Source organism: Mandrillus leucophaeus, unplaced genomic scaffold, assembly GCF_000951045.1.
Source record: "Mandrillus leucophaeus isolate KB7577 unplaced genomic scaffold, Mleu.le_1.0 Scaffold204, whole genome shotgun sequence".
In the NCBI taxonomy this organism is placed as follows: domain Eukaryota; kingdom Metazoa; phylum Chordata; class Mammalia; order Primates; family Cercopithecidae; genus Mandrillus; species Mandrillus leucophaeus.
This window is the reverse complement of record NW_012102077.1, coordinates 3,031,957-3,048,163: the sequence shown is the minus strand read 5'-3', so window position 1 is coordinate 3,048,163 and position 16,207 is coordinate 3,031,957. Positions and strand designations below refer to the sequence as shown.

Here is a 16,207-nt window from a genome sequence, read left to right as displayed (position 1 = left end):
AGGGTCATTTAAAGGGATGCTGTATTCAGGATGAACTCGTTCTACCTGCTCTTCAGTGTATGAAGGAATGCAGCAAACTGAACTAGCAATGGATAAGCATAGGTACTTGGGATTTCACAAATGGTCATGGGGTTGCTTGACAGTGGTCTGCGGTTGGACCGATGAGGGCTGCTGACTGCAGTGTACTGGCCCTGAATGCAGAAAAGGATAGTATTATCTGTGCTGGCCGGAAGGGCTGCTTAAAACCAGACCTCAGACTTCGGCAGACGGGCTTGTCCCGGGATCCGCAGCCTTGCTCAGGCTGTGCGGTGGTGTGGCCCCGGATCACACAGAGGTGAGTAACCCAAGACTTGCGTCAGTGCCTTCCTTGTGGCTTTGACTGTTGTTTCCTGAATATTTTACACAATCTGTGGGCTCTGAAGTCCCAGTGTACATCAGTGAGTGCTCTCCTTAGGTGGAAACCGTGGGAGTAGAGTATTGAAAACAAAGACCAGGAAAGACCCTAAGCCCCTGGGCAGGGGTGACGACAGGCGTCCTCTTTTTGATCTCATGTGTGGGTGAGTGGCAGAGGCAAGTTGCCTTTATTGGGTGTGAAATTTGCGGGAACTTTCTGTTTGGGGAGTGCTGGGAGCTGTTTTATTTCTAATTAAGAAGAGCCCTGGGAAGGGAAGTCAGTGGACTTGCGAACTCATTAGCAAACACCTCTGATTAGACCTTCTGGGCACATTGCCTAGTGGCCCAAAGCAGGGAGAGGAGAGACAGGCCCGCTCCTCACACTTGATGGATCGGGGGCAGGAGTACAAACAGAGGCTCACATTCCATGTGTCTAGGTAGCTGTTTCCAAGTTCTAAGTCAAGATCTCTCAAAATCACGTCCTGTGCTGCCGTCTTGGTAAATAAACACAACCTTCCCAACAGCCTGGAAGCCAGACTCCAATGGAGAATTCTCACAGTCCTCCAGTTTCTTTGCCAAAATCTTTCTACAGTAGGGGTAGACATCCCTGGCCACAGGTCCCAAGTGTGTCTACACCCCTGCAGACAACCTCTCTTGTGTGGACTGGTGAAGTGCTTCACCTTTGAGAAAATGGACGCGGACAGGTAAAGCAGAAGGCCCCAGGGAGACCTGGAGTGTGACCCAGAAGGTGGGGTGGTGTCCAGGTGGGCATGTCTTGGGGGCCCTGTGAACTCTGCCTCGTGACATGGTGTGGCTAGAGAAGGTATGAGCAGTGCCTTCTGAGCATGGTGCCCAGGTCATGGGCCCAGACTCTGGCTCAGCCTGATATTCCCAGGGCAGGGAACAGACGGGAGGAGTTGAGGAAGCAAGTGGGAACTTGGAGCCACATCCAGGCCAGATGAGGTGCTGGAAGGGCAGAGGTTAGGCACTTCAAGCGTAGGAACCCTTGGACATACCAAATGATGGTTTTAGAAACGTCCATTTGTTACTTCTGGATTTGGGCAGTAGGCCTGCAGATGTACCACTTACCTGATGCAGACCCAGGAGACTTGTCTTGCACCTGCTCTGACCTCTCTCCTCCCAGGTCCCTAGGTCCCCAGTTCTTTTAATGTTGTGCTGGTGGTGACAGAAGTCTGCTGTGATGGAGCCAGCAATGGGGATGGGGGCATGAAGGACAGATGCACCATTTCCCTTTTGCCTCTCTCTCCCGCTGCTTTTGTGGATCTGCTGGTCTGCTTCTCATTCTTTGCCTCAACCTCTTGGACCCATTCAATTCCTGTCCAGAAGGCAGGAATACTGTTTCCATTCTTTCTTTAGGTTCCTTTCCTTGCTGTGAATTTCTTCCCACTGCTTGGTCTTGGTGGCTTGGCAGGGGCAGTGGGGGCTCTGCAGGCAGGTGGGACATGCTTTCCTAGCATCCCAGTGAGCTGCTAGGACGCTGTTATAGGAGTAAGGTCGTCCCTTCGTATCATCAGGGGATTGGTTCCAGGAGTTTTGTGAATACTGAAATCTGGATGCTCAAGTCCCTCATATAACGTGGAGTAGTATTTGCATGTAACCTACACATGTCCTCTTGTGTACAGTCTATACAGTTTTCATCAACAATGAAATAGCAGTTTTCATCAACAATGGACCATATACACAAGGCTGTGGTCCCATAAGATAATGGGGCATGCATAGAAACCTGACATGGCACTAGAGAGTGGAGATGCAGATCAAGTAGGAAGAATGGTTGATATTCAGTAATGGTGCTGGAATGATATTTTTCCACATGACAAAATATACATAAATAAAAATCGAATACCACGTAGGTTTGTGTGAGTGCTTTCTGATCACACAGTGATGAAATTGCGTAATGACACATTTCTCAGACCGTATCACAGTCATTCGGTGACACATGACTACTTTAAATCGTCTCTTAGATTACTTGTAATACCTAATGCACTGTAAGAGCTATGTAAATAGTTGTTACACTATATTTTAAATTTGCACTATCCTCTCTTTTTTGGGGGATGGGGGAGCAAGGTACAGATTCTTGCTTTGTTGCCCAGGCTGGAGTGCAGTGGTATGATCTCTGCTGACTGCAACCTCCACCTCCTGGGTTCATGTGATTCTCCTACGTCAGTCTCCCAGGTCGCTGGGATTACAGGCACATGCCACCACACCTGGCTAGTTGTATTTTTAGTACAGACAGGGTTTTGCCATGTTGGCCAAGCTGGTCTCGAACTCCTGACCTCAGGTCATCCACCTGCCTCGGCCTTCCAGCGTGCTGGGATTACAGACATGAGCCACCATTCCAGGCCTATATTTGCACTATTTTTAATTTTTATTTTTCCAAATATTTTTGATCTGTGGTTGAGTCCATGGATGGAGAGCCCATGGATACAGGGGGCCAAGTATACTATATTTAGGTAGTTTACAAGTGAAATAGGCTTTTGGAGGTTGACATAGAAATCTATAATAACATTATTCCTGTGGGGAAGTGTATTTCCAATTTCAAGCAACTAATTTGTAAGTAAACTTTCAAAACTAAAGTTTGTTGTGGCTATTTTTAGAATTCTGCCACTGGAAGGGTGCTGTGTCCATGAGAACCTGTAAATGAATTGAATCTACTCTAAGCCGGGATGTAGGCCCCCTTCCAGCTCGGAAGGTCTATGAATTGAGTGCACATTCCTCGTTATTATAGCGTAGGAAATTGACATCAGAGAGTGCGAAGTTATTTCTGTAAAGCCAAAGGTGAAGTCTTTCCGGGAGTCGGGCTTCCTCTTCCAACCTCTTGTACGTCAGAACCTAAGAGTGACATTTTCATAACCCAAGGAGTTTGGGCACCTGCACCTGTTTGTGGGTAGCTGGCACATATTGATGGCACATGACTGCCTTGAGTCACAGCAGGTGGTGCTGGACCTTCCTGTGTGCACAGAATGAAAGGCTATTTGAAGAACAGAGAGTATCCTAGCTTTCTAAAGGTGGCTACAGGGGTATTTGATCAGCATTGTCAGCATCCTGTGTCAGTACCTTAAAATGAGATTGATCTGTATATGGGTTAAATTGTTGGAATTCTTTATTTTGTGTGTGTGTGTGTGTGTGTTTTTTTTGTTTTTTTGTTTTTTTGTTTTTTTTTTTTTTTGGTGGGATCTCCCTCTGTTGCCCAGGCTGGAGTACAGTGGCACAATCATGGCTCATTGTAGCCTCGACCTCCCTGAGCTCAAGCCAGTTCTCCCATCTCAGCCTCCCAAGTAGCTAGGACTACAGGTGCACATCACCACACCCCACTGATTTTTGTATTTTGTTTGTAGAGATGGGGTTTTACCATGTTGCCCAGGCTGGCCTCGAACTCCTGAGCTCAAGCGATCCACGTGCCTCGGCCTCCCAAAGTGCTGGGATTACAGGTGTTAGCCACCGCACCTGAGAGGAAGTTTCTCACAGCTTTGCTGCTGTCTTGAATTTCCTTACCTTTAAGAAGAGTTCCTGTACATAGAATAATTATGAAAGTTTTTCAAGACGTTATGAAAATTTTCTATAGTATTGATTGCATAATGTTTGTAAGACTGTTTCCTTATCCACAGAATAGGGATAATGATACCTCCTACTTAATCTTTATGTCAGGATTACTTGATGTGAGAGGAGACAGTCTAGCTCCCAGCACAGGGGATGGCCGTTAGTGAGTAATCACTAATTGTATTGGTTTCTATTATTGTTGTAGTTATTGTCATTATAATGAGGGCTTCCTGGTCTTCCCTGATTGGTGTCACTTACCGGGTCTTGCTGTCCTTTTGGATGCCTCCTCCCTCATTTGGACATACTTCCGATTACTCCAGAGGGATCTGTTTCGTATGCTGAAGCTCTCCCCTTCATGGGTCAAAACATATAGAATTTCTGCTTTGTAAAAAAGATTCCTAAGATTTTGATTTGTTATATTGCAGGATCTAGTTGTGATTCCTCTCTGCTGCCTTGAGGTCCCACCAGTGATGACTTTATTGTTGACATTTCCCTTTACACCGTTTGTCTTGGACTTTCTTCTCTGCGTAATGAGCTGGGGACACAGGGACATTCCTGGAGCCTATTTACATTTCCTTTCACGTGCCTGACTTGCATTTACGTCAAAGGCAATCAGTAATTGCTTAGCTATGAGGACAAAATGAGCCCGAGTTTTCTGTAATAGTTACCCTTCCTGATTTTCCTGGAATCTTTTTTGTACTCTGTCGTTGGTTATTTGAAGAATTCTCAGTCTGGAGTCCCATTCTGAAAACTTGGCCTGTTTGTTAGGTTTCAGTATTACACACTAATTCTAAAGGGTCTCGATACCTCTTGTTAGGCCTTTTTGCCCTGGAATGCTGGATGTTAAGGTTAGTAGAGATTCCCTAAAACTTGGGATTAGTCCCTGAGGAAACGATTTAGGAAATGTATTTATAGTATGACTAAGTAGCATTTAGTGGGGTAATCATTTTATCACATGCATTTTTATTTTGGAGATGAGTCTCAGGGTGGCCTAGGCTAGAATGCAGTGGCATGATTCTGCTCACTGCAACTTCTGCCTCCTGGGCTCAAGCAATTCTCCCACGTCAGCCTCCCAAGTAACTGGGATTACAGGTGCCCGCCATCACACCAAGCTAATTTTTTGTATTTTAGTAGAGTTGGGGTTTCACTATGTTGGCCAGTAATTGTTTTATTGAAAAACAGTCTTCTAATTGTTTTTCAGACAATTTGAAAATGGAAGTCATCTGTGACCTTCAACGTTCCCTAAAAGGAATCCTACCTATACTGCTGAATTTCTGCATTACCCATTTCCCTAGTAGTCCAGAAACTCTGTGGTTTTTCACAGTGACTTTTCCTTTCTCCTCAACCTTCAACATCTCACTTTTCCTTAATATCAGCTGGTGACCTGGCTTCTTACTTCACTGAAGTAAAAACATTGTGGGGCCGGGCACGGTGGCTCAAGCCTGTAATCCCAGCACTTTGGGAGGCCGAGACGGGCGGATCACGAGGTCAGGAGATCGAGACCATCCTGGCTAACACGGTGAAACCCCGTCTCTACTAAAAAATACAAAAAACTAGCCGGGCGAGGTAGGGGGCGCCTGTAGTCCCAGCTACTCAGGAGGCTGAGGCAGGAGAATGGCGAGAACCCGGGAGGTGGAGCTTGCAGTAAGCTGAGATCCAGCCACCCCAGCCTGGGCGATAGAGCGAGACTCCGTCTCAAAAACAAAACAAAACAAAACAAACAAACAAACATTGTGAAGACAGTATTTGCATTCAATACTAAATTTACAAACCTATCCACATCTGAACTGATAGACTGATTTCCTTCTAGCTAAAATGTGCATACTCCAGTGCTACACATGCCAAAGGCCTGCCCTTTTGTGTGCTAGCTCCTGTCCTTCTCATTTACTCAAGGTCATGGCTCTCATGTTGGTCCATCTGTCCTGGTACCATTAGTTTTTCTTTTCTACTGTGTCATCTCATCAGCATACAGAGATATCTTTCATCTTACAAAATGCACTCTCAGCTGGGCGTGGTGGCTCACACCTGTAATCCCAGCACTTTAGGAAGCCAAGGTGGGAGGATCACTTGAGGTCAGGAGTTCGAGACCAGCCTGGCCAACATGGCAAAACCCCATCTCTACAAAAAATATAAAAAATTAGCCAGGCATGATGGTGCATGCCTGTAGTCCCAGCTACTCAGGAGACTGAGGTGGGAGGATCACTGGAGCCTGAAAAGTCAAGGTTGCAGTGAGTAGAGATCATAACACTGCATTCCATCCTGGGTGACAGTGAGACTCTGTCTCAGGAGAAAAAAAAAGAAAAAAGCATTCTCAAACCCACCTCTGTTTAGTTTCTGTTCCATTCTCTCTTCCCTTTTACTGAAATAATTTTCTGCACTCCCTCTCCTTTCCTTTATTGATCCTCTTTAGTTTGACTTTTGTCTCTAGTCCTCTACCAGACTGGTCTTGTCAATGCTACTAATAACTCTTTATTGTCAAACCCAATGGTTGGTTGCTCTCGGTTCTAATGGGACTTGATTTATCAGTAGCGTTGGACATGATGGCTCACTCCTTTCTTCTTGATTTTCTTTCTTTAGTTCTAGTACCGAGCCTCCCAGTTGTCTTCCTGAAAGATCCTTCCAATCCTGTCTGGGTTGATGGTTTCTCTTCCTCTGGCCAATGTCTAAACAGTAGACAAAACTTGCCCAGTTGCTGGGGCTTTTCTTTCCTCCTCTTGCTTAATTTACAGGTGTTCTCACCAAGTTCCATGACTGTTTCTGCAAATGTTTGTTTTTGGTCTTTATTTCTTCCTCTGTTGTTTCTTACATTACACAGCATGTCTTACATCTTTTGATATTGCTCCACAAGTTAGTGAGGCTGAATTTATTATAATCTTTGAGTCTTTATTCCTTGTTCTTCAGATAGAATGATTTCTGTTGACGTTCAAGTACTGACTTTTCTTGACTGTTATCCCCATTCTGCTACAAGACAATTCTGTGAATTTTGGATTTCAGATATTCTGGTTTTCAGTTCTATAATTTCCATTGGGTTCTTTTTTATAGTTCCTATTTCCCTGCCACGAATGCCCAGCTTTCCATTTATTTCAAGAGCATTTGCCTTATGGAACATAGCTAAAATAGCTGCTCTAAAGCCTTTGCTTGATAATTCTAACATCTGGGTCATATTGGAGTTGGCATCTGTTAATTGTCTTTTCCGTTGGAAACTGGCGGCATTTCTCTAGTTATTTATACCTTAAGTAATTGTGCATTGTCCTGAACATTGTGAATGTTATCTTGTATAAGCTCTGCGTCATTTTGTAATCTGGGAGTTTTTTTTTTTTTTTTTAATGAGACAACCACCATCCACTGTGGTTAGGTTCAGGCTGCAAGTAGTTATTTCTCGTTCTCTATGGGTGGTGGTTCCAGTGTGAGTTGACATTTGTAAAGCCCTGGCTTTCCACTTTGGGTCTGTCCTGAACTTGTATCACCAAGGATTACTCTGAGTTTTAGGCCCTGGTGTAAATCTTGGTTCAGTCCTCAGGTCTCTGTTGCATCACTTTGAATGTGTCTTGCCCGCCCCGCGTGCAACTTGGATGAAACTAAGACCTTGGGCAGAGTGGGGTGGGGGTTCATATATAGAATTATGGGGCAGGGAGTGGTGGCTCATGCTTGTAATCTTAGCACTTTGGGAGGCAGAGGTGGGTGGATCATGATGTCAGGAGTTTGAGACCAGCCTGGCCAACATGGTGAAACCTGTCTCTACTAAAAATACAAAAATTAGCTGGGCATGGGAGTGTGCACCTATAATCCCAGCTACCCAGGAGGCTGAGGCAGGAGAATCACTTCAGCCTGGGAGGTGGAGGTTGTATTGAGCCGAGATCGTCACTGCACTCACTCCAGCCTGGGTGACAGAGGAGGCTCCGTCTCGGGGTGGGGGGCGGGGTTGGGGGTGAGAAGAATTAGAGAATCTGTCTCTCTAATGCTCTCCTCTCTGTGGTTCCACTCATTTTCTGATTCATAAGAATCTCTTTTCCTCTTAGGTTTCTGTAAGATTTATCTGACTGTGGGCCTCTGTGACTGGTGCCCACCCTTGGGGCAAAACCATTAGAGAAGTAGGAGCAGGGAAAGTGGGGGAATGAAATTAACCCCTTTGTAGGTGACTTTGCCAACATTTGACTCATCTCTACTATCTGCCTTTGTTTTGTTTTGTTTTCCTAGTTCTCAGGTAGTTGCTGTTTGTATTTTGAGAATTTCTAGTTGTAATCAGAGGAAGAATGGCTGTCCTGGGCACTTACACGATAGCTCCATGACTTTAAATACCCTGCGGCAACTCTCAGATTTATCTCTGTTGCCTGGACCTCTCACCAGACTTGTATTTCTTGCCTGAATTTCTTCCCAGAACTCAGTATCTTCATCTAGATGTCAATTGGGCATCTCAACTTTGAGTCTAAAATGGATTCTTGACCTCTTCCCTTGGTCTTCCCCTGCTTCAAGGTGGGCAATGCCCTCCTTCCATTGCTCAGGCCAGAAACTCTGCATTCATCCAAGGCCCCTCTCATTCTCATACCCAAATCCAAGCCATTAGCTAATTGTGATTTTCTTTTTCTAAAATACATTGACAACCAGACAACTTCTTCCTGTTTCCAGGAGATCATTTCTCACATACAGAGCCATGACTGCCTCCTAACTGCCCTCCCTGCTCCCAATTATTTCCCTTCAGTCTATTCTTCACCTCGTGGTAAGTTAGATTCTGTCAAGCTTTATTTCACCCCCCTACCCTCCACCAGTCACTGCTTACCTATTCCACTGCGGATAAAAGCTCGGGCCCTGGAGTGACTTCTCAGATGGCAGGGTCATCTCTCCCTACTGCCCATTCCTGCCTTTTCCCACTGCTCTTCTCCCTCCTCTGGCTCTAACCACCCAGCTCCTGCAGTCACCTTCACCTTTGAATCGGACATTCTTCTGCCTCAGGGTCTTTGTCCTTCTTCCTTCTACCCCCCGATATCTGCAGGGTTATCTGTCACTCATCTTCTGATCTCTACTCAGATATCACCTCCATTCCTCTTGATCCCCTCATACTGTGCATTATTCACTGCATTCATCAGATCTCACTTAAGAATTTTTTTTTTTTTATTTTGAGACAGCGTCACACTTTGTGACCCAGGCTGGAGTGCAGTGGCACTATCTTGGCCCACTGCAACCTCCACCTCCCAGGTTCAAACAGTTCTCCTGCCTCAGCCTCCTGAGTAGCTGTGACTACAGGTGTCCACCACCACACCTGGCTAATTATTTTTTTGTATTTTTAGTGAAGGCGTGGTTTTGCCATGTTGGCCAGGCTGGTCTTGAAGTCCTGACCTTAAGTGATGTGCCTGCCTTGGCCTCCCAAAGTGTTGGGTTTACAGGCGTGAGCCACTGCCCAACCAGACCTGACTTCTTAGATATCTGTGTGCCTTCTGCCCTTAAGCTCTTAGATGACGAGCTCTCTGCATTTGTCTTTTCCGTAATGTATTTTGGGTGCCTAGAAGAGTGCCTGGAACAGGATAGGCACTCAATAAATATTTATTGATTGATAAATATTTATTGAGTGCACCAAAAGACAAACAAGTACTTCTTTGCAAAAAGGAATTTGATGCATTAATTTCTATTTTGTTTTAAACTCTTTCAATAGAATGCTACAGAAATTAGTATGGTAACAAGTGTGCTAAGATGTTGACATCCACATGCCCATCTTTGGGGTATGGAACATTAGCGCATAGTGGAAGCAGATGAATTCATTTCTACCTCTTACATACTGGGACTGGGTTGCTTGGTTCCCAGCAGATCATTTCTCAAGTTAGCTATGGGAATCACAGATGGAAATATACGTGACTTTCACTCTTTTCTCCTGTGGTGCATCTTGAAGACAGACAACAGTGGTGTGTAACAGTGTGGAAGCCAGCTGAGACCACGTTGTACATAGCAACTTTGGTCTCATTATCCCTGCCATCTTGTGGTCTCATTATCCCTGCCATCTTTGCTTGCTGTGACCAGATCTCATGATCATGAATGACAAAGTAAAGAGCTGTCACACGCATCTGAAGCCTTGAGCATGAGCAAGTTGAAACAATCATTGCTGTTCCTAGAGTCTTCACCTTCTCCACTTTCAGTGCCTTTGAAGCACAGCCAACTTGGTTGAGAAGCTGCAGTAGTTACATAGCACCAGTACTCAAACCTGGAAACCCAGTGAAGGCTCTGAGTCCCATATCCCCTTTGATCCTTGCATTGGAGTCCATTTTTACTGCAGTGGATGAATGGCTGTGTGGGTTCTTCCCAGAAAGGACAATTGTAACCCCAGGGTATGTGTTCTCACTACTGGTGTGTGTAAGAGGACATCTGCCCCTTGTTCTAAGGCTACATTATAAATTAGGAAATCTTTTGACATGGCTCTTTGATTTCACTTCAAACTCTGAAAAGTGGGCCTTGGAAGGAGGATGTTGAGACTTTTAGAAGCAGTGAGATAGACTGCTTACAACTCAGAGGCTTCCATTGGCTAAACAATGAAACTCTTATCACTCAGTAGCATGAACCCATACTGAACCAGCTGCAAGTGATAAATAACTGATGTATCCTGTTCTTTCTTTCTTTCCTTTTTTTTTTTTTTTTCCTGGAGGGCAGTATTTTCTTGTTTGCCAACTTTTTTACAAATCATTTTCAGGCTTTTTCCTCTTTACGTGACAGTATAAAAATAAGTTTCTTTTTGATAAGAGCAGCAGCTAAATAATGCTACGGTTGGAATTTAATTAGGAATGTTGGTTTATGAACTATTAAAAAGATGCTTTTCATTTATGTTTCCAGTATAAGGCATTATATAAGTGTTCATCTATAAGTGACTGGAAAGAAGGAAAATAATGCAAGGGTTTTCTGCTATTAAGCATTTACATTAGGTAGTTAATAATATTCTTTAGCTGTCCAGGTTGAATGGTGGTTTCCAGCATCCTAAAGGCATTAAGGGGATTACTTAGCAGTCTTGTTACAGAGATGCTGAATATGTCTGAGATATGACTCACTCCCTGCGGTGAAAGGTAGGAGAGAAACATTGCCAAGCATCTCCCTGGCTGTATGGAAGCCAGAGTGTTTTATGAATACTCAATTATTTTTTTTCATTTATGAATCTAATGGGTATTGCATGTTCTTCTGTGTTCCCACTGTTGTGTTAGGCGTCTGAGGAAGAGTTCTCCTCTGATGTATAGAGTATTGGATATACAGAGAAGCTGATGGAGAGATGGGAAAGCCGAAGAAGTTCCGTGAGCTTGATGGAAAACATTGCCATGTGTGGGAGGCAGGAACCTTGACAGAGAGGGAGAAAAAGAATCTGAGCACATTGCTTTAAGATATTGATGCCCTATGCAGCTCAAGTATATCATGAGCCTTAACACTATTTGTACCAAATTCTATGTAAATGTACCTCTTGATGTTTCTCTTAAGGAAATGGAAGCATTATTTATAATAGCTTGTTAAAAAAGCATCTAATTGCCCAAATGAGTAGAACAGTTAATTGTGGTTCATATATGGTACGTTGATGAGATGGAATTCTCTACAGTCATTAAAAGTTATGTTGCAAAAGAATATGTAATGGCTTGGGGATATACTCACTATATAATAAGTGGGAAAAAGTCAATAAAACAGTAGGGTCTCAATTTGGTAAATCTATATTCTCAATTTAGAGCGAGTTGAATCCCCTAAGTTTGTAGCTCCCCCCACCACCCCGGCACTTCCAATCCTTTTACCCTGCTCTACTCTTTCCTTTGTCCCTACTACCTTTTAACGTACTTGACATTTACTTGTCTATATCAATGATCTTTATCTTTCTCTCCTAATAGAATATAAGTTGCAGGAGGGCAGGGATTTTTGTTTTGTTCACTGATGTATCCCAGAAGCCTAGAAAAACATATGGGGTATAGCAGATTCTAATAAGTACTGTACTTGGTGAATAAATGAGTGAAGGAAATGTGGCTGGATTATGACATTGGTGGACATTAACTTTCTGAATTTTACTTCTGGGTTTTCCATATTTTCCATAATAAACATGGATTACCTCTGTAATTAGAGAGAGCTTGAGAACAACATTGTTGCCTGTGAATTTCTCCTGTAGACCTAACTATTTCATCTGTAGGGAATGGCTGAATAAAGGATTGAAGAGAGCAGAATCAAAGCCTTCCAGTTGCAGGTATAGAATATTGTTGAGGGCCATCTTAGAACCTTCAGGGTCTGGTATGGGTTCTGTGCCTGGCTGACTGCTGGGTTTTGAGCCTGTCCTTGCCTTTTCTATTTCCCATTCCACCCTGGCTCTTCCCAACACCCTTCAGGCCAGTCTGTTGACTTCACTCTTCATGCCCTCCACTCTGGGCTAATGCTGGTAATAACCATCTCCACGTCTGGCTTCTGTTGTCTCCTTTCTAGGCTGTATTTTTCCTGGTCACCATTTCAAATTTTGTTTTCGTCAGATGCCAGTTTGAGTCTTGACTTCCTTTTAAGGTCTTCTGTGATTACTCTGGCCTTGTCCTCCCTTGAGTCCCCATGGCCCTTGTGGAGTAGGCCAAGCACACAGTGCAGTTCCTGGAGCTGAGCTTCAGGGGAGCCATATTTACAATGGACATTAACCAAAGGGGCCAAAAGCTACTTCTGCTGGAAGCCAAGTAGAATCTGGCTCAATCTATTTTAGAACAGAAACCATAGAAATGCTTTAAGCACATATGCTCTACTTGTCTCATGTGTTATCTTTTTTTCTACAAGCAAATGACAAGCTGCTTGAGAGAAGGTTTCTATTTTCTGGGGTTTTTTTTTTTTTTTTTTTTTGTCTTCAATAGTGCATAAGCATTTCTAGTCTGAAGGTTGATATCACATACTTATTAGTTACTCCTTGGTTTTCTGCGTATAAAATAAATGTCATTTCTGACCCTTCAGAGATGGCATAAGAATAATATATAGGGGTAGTGATTTGAGCACCTTATGTATGTATGTAGGCATTATGTATGTATGTACATACATGTAATGACATTTTCTTATTAATATTTAAAAAGCTAATCAACTAAAGTGAAATCTTCAGGGTATAACTTGACTGCAATAGCCTTCTGCTGTTAAAATGGTACAATTTTTATTCAGGGAATACAGATTGATTTTTAGGAAGCAGGATTTTATGTAACAGATTATTCAATTCCATAAAAACTTAGTGAGATTCTACTAGTTACAAGGTACTGCAGTGGGCACTGAAGGAGATTGTGGAGGTCATTTAAAAATAGTCCCTGAACTCTGTGAAGTGGGATTATAAGTGCAAAAACAGTGCTCGGGATGAGTAGGAAAGCCTTATTATAGATTTAAAGAAGGAAGAAGTTCCATGAGATCTGGGGTCAGGCAAATGTGCAGGGAGTAGGGGACATGGCAGTGAACTACAGAATTAGGAATTTTGGGAGGTAGGAGTAGGTAGATGTGGGATAATTAAAGGATTCCAGGAGGAAATAATAACATCAAAAAGAAATGGGAAAGGAGGCATCTTGTGGGGACAATGAGTTGTTTGTCCACAGGACTGCAAGGGATATGCAGATGAGGGGCTGGGAGATGAAACTGAAAGGTAAGTTTGAATAACATCCGGAGGGCCTTCATGCTGCAATAAGCTATTTTCAGCATGCAAATGAATGTGTGCCACAACATGAGAAATGGCTTTTGAATGAAAAGGTTTACAGCTGGGCACAGTGGCTTATGCCTGTAATGCGAGCACTTTGGGAGGCCAAGGCCAGTAGACTATTGGAGGTCAGGAGTTTGAGACCAGCCTGGCCAACATGGTGAAACCCCCATCTCTACTAAAACAAATTAGTCAGGCATGGTGGCAGACACCTGTAATCCCAGCTACTCCTGTGGCTGAAGCAGGAGTATCACTTGAACCTGGGAGGGAGATAGTGCGGTGAGCTGAGGTTGTGCCACTGCACTCCAGCCTGGGCAACAGAGGGAGACTCCATCTCAAAAAATAAAATAATAATAATAATAAATGCAAAAAAAAAAAGAAATGGTTTACAGTTTTTATTTGGTTTGGTAGAGTAACCATATGCTATAAATGTTGGTAGTTTTATGATAGTGTCCTCCATCTCGGAATGAAATTTATTAAGCAAGGGCATGTATTAATTGAAGAGAAAGTTGTTTGCTTCCAGAAACATAGGTGGCAGTGGTTTTTCTCTTCTGTGGTTGCATGTCTGCTGGGTTGGACTAGTGCTTGCATTTGCAAATCTACTCAAATTCCTATTGGAGAAATGGAGGTAAATTTTCAATGATTAAATTCTCAAAGCCAAATAGCAAATTATCAACACACTTTTGAATGAAATCCACATGCCTAGACTCCAAGAAGTCTGCTGTATCTGAGACCTTTCGTTTTATGCAGAATTTGTTTGAGAGCCCATAAAGACTCATCTGTAACAAGTTGTTTTTCTGTGGAAGCATTTTGGTGAGAAATTAAAACTTTGATCACTGGAAATTCATAGATTATTACAGTATTTCCAAAGGTTTCCTAGTATTTCAAGAAGGGTGTTCCTAATACCAAGTGATTGATCCCATTTTCCCATTTAAAATAAATTGGCAGGCTGGGCGCAGTGGCTCACGCCTGTAATCCAAGCACTTTGGGAGGCGGAGGCTGGTGGATCACCTGAGGTCAGGAGTTCAAGACCAGCCTGGGCAACATGGTGAAAATTCATCTGCTAATAATCCAAAAATCAGCGAGGCCTGGTGGCGCTCGCCTGTAATACCAGCAACTTGGGAGGCTGAGGCAGGATAATTGCTTGAAGCCAAGAGGTGGAGGTTGCAGTGAGCCAAGATCATGCCACTGCATTCCAACTTGTGCAACAGAGCAAGACTTGGCCTCAAAAGTGAAAATAAAACAGATTGGCAGTTTAGATGTATACAGCTAGGAATCTTTGGGTTTGAGTTTACTCATGAAGTAATTGATCAATTATTTAAGAATACTTTCTTCTTATGTTACTTAAGGATTCAACTTCTTAGTAATTTTTTAGTTTTTAAATTCTAAAATTAGAAAAAAAGCAAATTGAAGGCTCTTGTGAAATGTTTGCCTATTTTTATATAGTTGCGTGTGTGTAACCATGCATGTATGTGCAACACAGAGATGGGGCTATGAGTGGCTAAGGAAGCTGAGGAGTGTCTGTCCCCAACCTGTGTCCCTGAGGTGACTACAAAGATGAGGGTGCAATTAGAGGAAAGAAATGGTGAGATGCTGTGTGATTTTTACCATTCCGTTTTTGCATTTTTGAACACAATATAGGAAAAATCTCATGAAAACTTTTTCATTGTATAGATAATCATGTTTCACATTTGGGAGTCAGTTTTATTTCTCCCTCTGGAAAAGTTAAAGGATGTAATATATGCTGGTCAGGTTTTTATATTCTTACTTTCTAGCTTCTTCTAATATTTGAATCATTAGGGTTCCTCCAGTTCAACTTCACTATGCTCATTTTCACAGGAGTTGTGATCTGTGCTTTAATTATATTTCTTTTTAAAATATTTAGTTGGAGAAAATTCCATGATCGTTCATTGAGTTTAATACTTTTTCATATGCTTTATCAGATTTTTGAATTCTTAACCAGTATGTAGTACCCTTATAATGAAAGTATGTGGATGGTATAATCTTACATTCCATTATCTGTGGCATAAGTTAGTGATTATGATTTTTACCTTCTTGATCGCTAAGCAGCAAATGACCTGAGGAAGAGACGTTAGTCTTTGGGTTTCAAGTACCTTCTCCTTACTGCTGTTTTGTGGTCATGTTGCATTAAGGGCCTTGACTTGTTCATAATTCATCAGCCTTGGTTCAAAGGGGGTAGAACACAACTGACTCTCTCACTGCAGTTCATTGTTCTCTTACCGTTGTGAGAAGTCATAGTTAAATCACTTTACTCTTTAAGCACTAAAGTAGAATAGAAATAATGTCTTGATTTTTGTTTCTTGAGATAGCGTCTTGCTTTATTGCTCAGACTGGAGTACAGTAGTGTGATCTCGGCTCACTTCAGCCTCTACCTCCTGGGCTCAAGCAGTCCCCCCACCTCAGCCTCCTGAATAGCTGGGATGAGGGGCATGTGCCAGAACACCCGGCTAATTTTTGTATTTTTTTGTAGAGATGGGGTTTTACCATGTTTGGCAGGCTGGTCTCAAACTCCAGAGCTCAAGCAATCCACCCACCTCTGCCTCCCAACTTGCTGGAATTACAGGCGTGAGGCTCTGCACCTGGCTAGAATTGTCTTTT

At 43.0% G+C, this 16,207-nt stretch overlaps 1 protein-coding gene across 1 annotated transcript in view; it reads left to right on the top strand.

Annotated features, from left to right (window-relative positions):
• Positions 1–446: 446 nt before the first annotated feature.
• The window catches only part of CSGALNACT1 (chondroitin sulfate N-acetylgalactosaminyltransferase 1), a 296,216-nt gene continuing 280,455 nt past the window's right edge, over positions 447–16,207 (top strand). Inside the window, exon 1 of the mRNA XM_011979620.1 lies at positions 447–557. The gene's annotated coding sequence lies outside the window, so the exon portion shown is untranslated. The remainder of the gene's footprint in view (positions 558–16,207) is intronic.